We start from the raw sequence: 10,465 nt of genomic DNA on the forward strand, positions 1-10,465 counted from the left end.
CCTGATGGTTATCAGCAGCCTTTTCAAATCAAATACAATTTTCTTCTCCTCACTAGTCTGTCACATGGACAAAAAGTTCTTGGCACCAAGTTAGACCAATAATTGATTCTTGAATCAAGACATGGATTTCACTGGTCCATGCATCATGGATGAATTGCCAACTCTGACTAAAACATAAAAAAGGAAGATATCAGAAAAAATAGTTTTCTCAGAACTAGCAATCCAGTTCATGGAGAGTGTCAAAAAATAAGCTAGGTATAGTTCATGTTATAAAAACTAATAGTAGTCATTTGCTCCAGACTTGACAGAGAAAATGACATTTAAGGAAAAGACAGCTAGCACTTCCTGATGTGTCAGATTACCTCTGGGGTGGGACTTAGGACCATACGTGACACAAGCTCAGAATTAAATTCATGTCAGAATTGAATCTTTCTTCTGAGATGATCACCAGTTATTTTACAAACCTGAAATTTCCCAGTGGGCATAATTCTCACAAAATTCTTTCTCCACAGGTCATATATAAAGAATCAAAGAACCAAAAGTAATCTTCTAATTGGAGGAAATATATATGCATGTGTGCACGTATATTTGCTTAATTTTTAAGAAATTCAATTTGCTCCTAGTTACTTACAACGTCTGCTTATAGGGCATAAAAGCCATTATTCAATAAATTATGCATTTGATACCTTTCATGCATTGTTATTCCACAGCTATCTTCTATAATCTTTTCCAATTTTGATTTCCACCTGTGTGTGCAGAGGTCTAACTGGCCAATTTAAGGTTGACCCAGGTCATTTATTTCCCACACAAGCTATGCTCATAGATTAATCAGGAGTTGCCTGAGATCAGTCTATGGATTTCAGCACTACTTTAATATCTGTTCCTCAGTGCCATCAGTATCTCTATCATCAACATTTATTTCCTTCTGATTTTCCTGCTCTTTTCACCCTCAAACAGAGCAACCTCATCCTCCACACTTTAGGCATATTCTTTTCTAGGACTTTTGCTAGAACAAGAGGTAGCAAAATTAACACCAACTACAAGTAGAAACTGTTGAATCAATTTAGACTTTACTTGCAAAATACATTAAGAAGAATGTTGTGGGTTTCAAGAGGGAGATTGGAAAACAGAGGTATGAGAAGAATGGCGCATATAATTTCTGGGAAGCCATGATGGATCAGGCCCCTAGTAGCAACATTACTCACATTAATTCATTTAATTCTAACAGCAAATTGGGTTAAAGCTGTTACATATTCTCCTTCAAATCAAACTATACTATTAGTGGAACTATTATGAGGATGGCTACTGGAATTAAATAAAAATAATTAGGTTTCTAGCACTCTGACAAAATGCATAATATCGATTAAACGTTCTTTTGCTTCTGTGGGCCTAATTTTTCTCAGCTATAAAATCAGGATAAAATAATGACATTAGTTCCTTTTAAGCAGTTTTTTAAGTATAGCAGGATGCTTAGACTTTGTCTCTGTTTTGGGTTGGTTTCTCAAAAGAATCTAACTATTCTCATGCATGAAAAATGTGAGAGAGAACAACTATACAGGGTTTATGGAAAAAAAAAAGTATCGTTAGTGATCCTGTGTACTGTGCTCACCTCAGGATTACAGAATTCTTGAAGCTAAAAGAAATTGGAGCAAAAATGTTTATAGAAGGATTTTTCAGTACCATGGCATAATATCCCCTTTTGTGGGGAACATAACTAGGAATAAATGGCTCTCTTCTATACTAAGGCCAAGGTGATAGATAGATCACAGTGGGCCTTCACCTGGGAATTATGCAGGCCCCAACACAGTTGAAAGCTACATATCACTGTCAACCATGAGCTCTCTGTATTAGTGGCAGTACATAAAGAAAAGATTGCTTAGTTTTTTTCCCACAGAATTCATTGGAAGTGAAAAAGATATCAGCCACATATAAAAAAGAATTTTTAAACCATCCTAAGAATGTTGTTCAAAAAACAGTGGCTGCAATAAAACCAATAGAGATAAGGTGTCCCAGGTCAGATTCAAAAATGTGTGTGTGTGTTTGTGTGTGTGTGTGTGTGTGTGTGTGTGTGTGTGTGTGTGTGTGTGTGTGTGTGTTTAAGTGTGAGAGAGGCTTCATCTGGCAGATCTGGAAAAATAGTGCCTCCTCATTCTTCCCTCTCCCCCCCCCTCGCCTCGCACACATACACCATCAGATTTGGTACACAGCAAAGCATGGCAGACTCTAAAGAAAGTCACAGTCAAATGGACTTGGACCTCCATAGTCATATTTATAAGTGCATTTGTATCCCTAGTCTAGATGCTTCCATTCCTAAGTTCCTTCCTCAGTTGCCTTTGCCAAATTTTGAAAGCCCCTTATAGATGTGAAGAAGAGGATTCCCTCCAAAACCCTATTGTCTCCTGAGACTCAGTACTCAATACTTCTCTACTCCTGTCCTCACCTCCATCTGTCTCTCTCCCAAGATTTATTATAGCTATAAATAAAGTAAGAGAACATAATCAATGAGAGAAAATATTTGAGAGTAATTCGGAATCACAGCTTGTGCAAAAGTGAAATTCTCAGATGACAAATGTGCAATTCTTGGTAAATAGATGGTGTCTTCAAGCTTCTTTATTAAATCTAGGATAGGAAAAGCATGGTGAGGCAGCACAAATCTAAGACATCTAAACAGGAGCACAAGGCAACTTGAATGTCATTGAGCAGACTACTTGCCTTATTCAAAGAATGCTATCATGGAAAAATGTATTCACATGATGACAACGTTTTTTTCCTAGGATGAGCAGGTAGGAATACTGATGCTCATTTCTCTTGCTGTCTCAGCACAGGGCACTCCCTTGGGAGAAACCTGAGGCCATCTGGTCTGGGTAAAGTAGATGGGATGAGTATGGCCAATTTGTAATTCTGCAGTGATCAGGGAAGCAGAATTTCCTGCTATTGTTTATGATTGTAAGACCAACTGACTTTCAATGATAAAGAGGAGGAGGGAAACGAGTTTTAAGTTAATGCATTACTAAGAGTGTAGATGGTACCAGGAGCCTGGAAGAAATTTGTAAAACTTCCCCATGTATAGAAAAGAGGGAGTTAGACACACCAAAGAACCATACAGATATTGGTGCCACAATTCTGTCATTTCCACTGGCTAAACACTTCCTGATATATGGCTATAGCCAGATGTTTATGAGACCCCAATAATGTTTCACAGGATACAGGCAAGATGCACATACCTTCATACACAAAACTTCTATAGACCCTTACTCCACGGTCAATGATTTGACAAGTAAGCCTATAAATCATGCAGGAGCCAAGACCCTCGTAGCTTGAAAAGAGAATAAAGTTCTGTCTCAGTCATACTGAAGGATAATTATAGCATGGAATAGAAATTTTGTCATTGCAGAGAGTTCAAAATTTCAATCTGCAAAGGAGGACTTGAGGCTGGTTTTTCTTCCAAAGAGAGAAAGCAATACAAGAGAAAATATGCCAGGTGCTTAATTCAGAAACAAGCAGCATAGCATTAAGAAAATAAACATTAGCTCCTGACCCAGAAATCTCAGCCAAATTCAGATTCTAGCATGGTACAAAGTCAGTAGAGTGAACTTGAGTTATTTAAAATTGAGGTGGGTGGAACCCAGGGACATTGTCCTCTCCAGGGTGCTTGGGGAATAATATGACCTTGACTTCAGGTCACTGCATCACCTGTTATTGTATAAATTTAACCCCAAGCAGAAATTTCTGAATTAAATCTATAATTCAATGCAATTCGAGTACTGTAGGTGTATTATCCTCAACTTTTTTTATGTTTCATTCACAACAAGGTTGTATGATTGGACTTTCAATTCTATATGATTGTGGCTTTGTCTAGTAGCAAGGCAAATTTATTTTATGCCCTCAATGCTTGCCAATTAATAGCCAAACCTCAGATATTTCAAAAAAAGTTTCAATTATATATCACACTCTAGTACTTTCCCTAAAACTGAGACTATTACATAGACTTTCATACCATTATTTAATTTAGTATAACAGTTTGTTGTATAACAGTTGGTTGTACTATATTATCCAATGAAGGTAGGTAATGAGTTGATTATTCTTCTCCAAGTTTCTGTGTAACCTTGATTTAAAAAAATCAGGTTAACATTCTGACAGCTGGAAACTGTGTCTGAAAATGACCATAGCAACATGAAAATCCTTAATAGATTCCATCATTATGGTAAAGACAGAAACAAATTAATCTCTAGCTGTCATGTAAGATTTCCAGTTTATTGGTGTTAAGAACTCATAAGAAATTTGAGAAGGTGAGCTATAGTCTGGGAACTTGATTCTAGTGTGAGCTCTGCCACTAACTGTTTGTGAAAGTATTAGCAATTTTTCCAGTCTCTCTCTCATGGTGATTCTCGGTGTTTGTAAAACTATTGAGTTAGTTAAAGTTCCTTTGAGATAGTAAGCACTGGTCAACATTAATCAGTGAGAGTTGAGAAGCTTAAGTAGTACACATAATGTCCTTCCTACTCTGATAGTTTGTTAAGACCTATATAAATCATTTCCAAACATTTTAAAACAACTTGGCTTATATAGATTAGAGAAGAGTTATGCTTATTTTAGGACTATAAATATATGATTATGAATTGTACTTGATAGCTCCTCAGTTTCTTTACAGATGTCTGACCTACAAGCCATACATCACCATTATGAGGTGATGTATGCAGTGCAATGATAACTATGTATATCACTGAGCTGGACCAAAATGGATGGAAATATCCAGAAAGATCCAGACAAAGACAATGTTTTTATGTATAGCAAAGATTTTCTAGAATTGCTGTAAAGTGTCTAAGTAGGTCTGAAGATACTCAAGAAACCTAAAATTGTGTAACTTCTCTGTGAAGATGCTTCCAAGAAAATATCATTGAGGTATTTATGGTGATAAGTTTGGATCTTTGGGATTACCATATTTGTTTCTACCAACCCATCTTCAGATTTCTCAATCACACCCAGTTTTGAAGCACACAAATGCATAGTTCTTGGATTTTTAATACATAGAAATGTATTTCCTAAACGCTGAGAAATAATGGGATTAAATAAAATGAAGAAAGCAGACTATAATTGAAGAAGTAATGGTAATTCATGAGATGACTTCGAGCTGAAGGTATCATTTTTCTTTTGTTGCCTATTCTCACAAGAAACAAATAACTTCTTCTTAATTGAGCTTGGGTAACACCAACAATATATTCACATGTTGTTATATACAAATCAAAATCTTAAATTAAGGATTTAGAGATAGGAAAAAGTAGCAAGTAGGAAACAGTTAAAGATAATAATGCAGCTATTCAATGAAGTATTAAGCTGATATTTGAAAAACAATGGGTTATATATGGAAATGTTGATAAAACAAGTATGTTCAATGATAATGTTTTTATTAAATAATAAAAATATTAATTATTTTTTAAATAAAGGATTTATTAACACTTAGGCAAATCCTTTTTGTCCGCTGAAAATATAAGACATGGAATAATACAATTGTCTTGTGAAATACACAGAACATTTCTGAACATTTTAAAGAAGCATTATATCTGGGGAGGGACATTGAGAACCCAGAGGAATGAATAAAGTGGGCAATTATTTTTCATCAAATGTAATTCTGTGTATTTGATATCTTACCATAAACACAAATTAGTTTTCTAATTAAAAATGTTATTTAAAAGTCAGCATGAATCATTTATTGTGGCCAGAAAATGCTAAAATGGGTTTTATGATGCTGTAATATTTATTGTGAAATATTTCAAGTATAAACAAAAGCATAACAATACTAAAGATATCAATGCTTTCATTTAACTCTAGAGGGGAGGGGAAGGGTTTGGAGGGATGAGAAAAAATGATGACAGGAGTGACAGTGAACAAAATGCATTGTACTTAAAAAATGATATGTTGAATGGTAACTCCTTTGTACAACTACTTAAAGGTAATATAAAATACACAGTGAATAAATAAAAGAAATATTAATACTTATAAAAAATTTCTTTGACTTTTTTCATTTCCTTCTTAAAAGTCATTACAATTAACCTGCAGACCTATAGCCACCTAATCTTCACTAAGGGAGCCAAAAACATAGAATGGAAGAAAGACAGCCTTTTCAGTAAATGATGCTGGCAAAATTGGTTAAACACCTGTTGAAAACTAATGTTAAATCCTTATATATCACCTTGCACCACAATCAATTTTGAATTCTATGCTTCCATCAGAACAAATGATACTATCCCATTTTTTATGAAATGGAAAGACTTGGAAAAAATCAAACAAGACCATACTGAAGCTACAAGCACAACTATGTTTATTAAACATAGTTAAGATATGGTACCAACCCAGATGCCCCTCAGTAGATGATTCGATCAAGAAATATATACACAGTGGATACACAATGGAATTCTATGCCTCTATCAGAAAGAATGACTGCCCCATTTGTTAGGAAATGGAAAGACTTGGAAAAAAATATATTAAGTGAAGTAAGCCAGGCCCAAAGAAACATAGGTCCCATGGTTTCCCTTATTTGCAATAACTAGTATATGTCTGAGACAAGCAGAAAAGGTCAGATAAGATGATGTTAAATTAAATGAACCCCAAGATAAGGAAACAGTGGTTTTTTCTTTCTTGCTATTGCTTCTAACATATTTATAAGGTACCACATGATATTTTTGTTGGTTTGTATGTCCCTCCCCCATGGTATAACCCCTGTTTTCACTGTTATTTGATGTTGGTATACTCTGTGGAGGGGAAGGAAAAAAACAATTGTTTAAATTGGGATACAGGTTGCCCCTTTGCAACCATGAGATGTACAAGACATTAGGTTGAAAAATGAACTTTACAATTTGGTGGGGGGAGGGGAGTGTAGTTGTGGAGATGGGAGGGAAGGTATTGTAGGGGAAAAGAAAAGGAGGAGGCAACAATACTTGATAAGAAATGTACTCATTACCTTGCTCATGTAATTATAACCCCTCTGTACAATATTTTCACAATAAAATACTTATTTAAAAATACTTATAAAATACTTATTTAAAAAATCCTATTAAGTGAGGTAAGGCAGAGCCAAAGAAATATAGGTCTCATGGTTTCCCTTATTTGCAATAATTAGTATCCATCTAGTATAATCTTATCAGATGAGCAGAAAAGCTCAAAATCTATGTACATATGACCATATAAGATAATGCTAAACTGAATGAACCCCAAGATATGGACATAAGAAGTTTTGCTTTGCCGTTGTTGTTTTTAATGTATTATGTGATTTTTTTTGTTTCTTTTGTATGTTCTTTCCCCTATGGTATATCCCCTATTGTCACTGTATTTTATTTTGGTACCCTGCATGGTGTAGACACATTTATCTAATTGGGGGATGTGGAAGGGAATAACAAAATGCTGAAACAAGGATGACCCATTGCAACAATGAGACTCACAAGGCACTACTTTGGAAACAAACTTTACAACTTCTGCTGGGAGAGGAGTTAAGGAGGTGGGGAAAGAAGTGACAGTTGGAGAAAAGCAAAGGAGGGGGTAACAATGTTCAACTCATTACCTTACTCATGTAACTGTAACACATATACAGCATCTTTACAATAAAATAAAATTTTAAAAAATCATTATGAATATGGCCAAAGATTACGGGATACCCTCCTTATTCCATTAACCATATTCACACACCAAATATAATTTAAAAAATCTGAACTTATAGTGCCTGAGATGGTATATAATACTATTTGGCTTAAGACTTGATATAAAGGCAGAATACAGTTTTTTTAATTTAATTTTATTGTCAAGGTGATGTACAGAGGGTTACAGTTACATATGTAAGGTAGTGAGTACATTTCTTATTGAACATTGTTACCCCCCCTTATTTTTCTCCTACCTATTCTTCAACTCTCACTATCTACACAGTGAAATTATGCTGTACCTCTCAGCTGCTCCTCAAAACTGAAGGATTCTCTACCCAGTTACTGCAGTGTGAGAATGGAAAGGCCTTAGCTGTCAACCCTCTAGACCCTGACTTTTGTGAAAAAGGATTTCCTGAGTTACACTCACCTCTAGAACAGCCCATTCAAATGGCAAGAATTGGGGGCAGTGACTACGTAATATTACAGTCCCTTTAACCAAGGAAACCTGAGATGTCATCTCAGCTTCAAAACTCCCTACAAAGGGAAGATGAACCCTTTGCTGAGAACAGAGCCAAGTCTAACTGTGAACAAGTATTAGATATTTTCAGGTGGATGAACATTCCACAATAAAATGGCACCTCATTCTTCAGGAATTTTTTTCTGTGGGTCGTGGGACTTGAACTCTGGGCCTGGGCGCTTTCCTTGCGCTCTTCACCTCCAGCCAAGTGCTCTACCACTTGAGCCACTGCACCACTTCCGGTTTTTTAGTGGTTTATTGGAGATAAGAGTTTCACAGAGTTTCCTGCTCGGGCTGGCTTTGAACAGTGATCCACAGATCTCAGCCTCCTGAGTAACTAGGATTACAGGCATGAGTCACCGATGCCCAGCTCTTCAGGAATATTCATGAATGAAAGACTAAGAAAGTCTAGTGATTAAATGAGAACAAAGGAACAGGAAAAGGAAATAATATGGGAATTTCTTTTGGTATAAGGAATTTTGGGGATAATTTGTAATTACAACATGCAATTGCATGGTGATTACAATAGAACAAGCACTGCTCTGGGACATAGATTAATATTTACATAGATTAACTCATTCAATCTCCTCGAGTCAAATTCAGTTACAAGTTACAGAGAAACTAAGTAATCTTCCCAGGTAGCAGAAGAAGAGGAAAAGCTGGCATTGGACAAGGAAGTTTGTTTACAAAATCATTAATATTACAGAGTTCCTCCTTCTCATTCTCTATCATAATTCATGCCACATATCTTCTGTTTGGTAAAATGTAATGCATTTATCACCAATGGTGGTTGACTCTACAGCAAAATGGAAATTGTATTTTATTGGTAAAATGATCATTTGTTTGCCAACTAGCTGGAAAATAATTGGCAATATGTAGTACCTTTAAAGAAGCAAATACCGCAAGACAGTGAGGCAATAGTTTAGCATAAGCTAAGGATACTTTATACTATTTTATTTTTATGTTGTTTTGATTCAAGCATATCAAAAATCTCGGTGTCATAAAATATAGTACAATTCCACTTACCTATCTTCAACTGACCAATAACACTATGTGTAGCTATCCCACAAGCCTTTTGTTCTTCTCATTTTCATCGCATTGGTATCTCTTTCATTACTGATGTCATCATCTAATGTTGTTGTAGAAACATCTCATGTACATTCTGCTTATCTCTTGAGTGAGTACTTGAGCCCTTCCATATATTGGAGTCAACTAGAGACAGCTTCCCTAGGAACCCTCCCAGGGCTACCACAAAGGCATACATATGAACACAGAAAAGAACACACTAGATACACAGTGGGGAGGGTAAATAGGGAAAAATACTAGTGAATTAGAACCAATGCCTTGATTTTATAGGAACTTGATGTATTATTCAGCTAAAGAAGCAAAGATATTTTTACTTTTTAGCACATGTTAATTGCACAACGTAATCATATGACATTTGAATGCATGCATAGAATTGATAGTGACCATATTCAATTCCCTGCCCCATTTTCCTTGTCTCACTCACTTTTCTTCTTCCATATACTTATTAATGTCTTTTTATGTTAAAATTCTTTCTTTTTCGCTCAAAGTATAAGAGGAAACACAAGACGCTTGTATCCTGGAAACTGGCTTATTTCACTTAAGAATACAGAAGCTTCATGATTTTGTATGTCATCCTTGTACAAGGACCATGTTAGTCTCTCCACATTGTTCCAGTTTTAGTATGTGTGCTGCCAGACTAGACATGAGGAAAACATTCTAGTCAACAAAGCAATGTGTTCAAATGCACAAAGTCAAGTGAACCTGGGCTTATTACAAACATGGTGATAAAATCAATATGAAAGGAACATGGTAGATAAAAGCTTAGGAACGTGAGTTTTTCCAGTGGAGTTGTGTCATCTTTGCCATGGTCGGAGGTTAGAATATTCTACTAATACAAGAGGTAATCACTGAGAGTGGTTACAGAGGGAAGTGTATGACCATCATTAGCTTAGGGAGAAATAACTGTGAGAAGTAAGTCTCAGGAGGTATTTCACAGGGAAGACATTGCTATCAGAGTTACTGAACACAGCTCAGAAGAGCACACTGAATAACTAGGCTAAAGCTTACAACAGAAATTGGCCTTCATGTGGATTTTGCAAGTAGAATAATAAAATCTTTATGTCCAATTTGCTGACACAGATAAGACAGATACAGAAAATGACAGCAATATTTCGGCTATAAAGAATTTTCCAATGATCTGAGAACAAAAGAAACAGAAAGTTTAGGGCATATACACACAGCAGGTTTACGATTCAAATTTGTGATAACCTAAGTCATAAGATCTATCTCT

General features: G+C 35.6%; 1 non-coding gene across 1 annotated transcript; it reads right to left on the reverse strand.

Moving 5' to 3' along the window:
• Nucleotides 1-9,773: 9,773 nt before the first annotated feature.
• LOC138804729 (U6 spliceosomal RNA) lies at nucleotides 9,774-9,877 on the reverse strand. Its single transcript, XR_011365324.1, has one exon. It is a non-coding gene; the product is annotated as a U6 spliceosomal RNA (small nuclear RNA).
• Between the last annotated feature and the right edge of the window lie 588 nt (nucleotides 9,878-10,465).

The sequence above is a fragment of the Dipodomys merriami genome, unplaced genomic scaffold, assembly GCF_024711535.1.
Source record: "Dipodomys merriami isolate MVZ:Mamm:240054 unplaced genomic scaffold, mDipMer1.0.p SCAF_37, whole genome shotgun sequence".
Classification (NCBI taxonomy): domain Eukaryota; kingdom Metazoa; phylum Chordata; class Mammalia; order Rodentia; family Heteromyidae; genus Dipodomys; species Dipodomys merriami.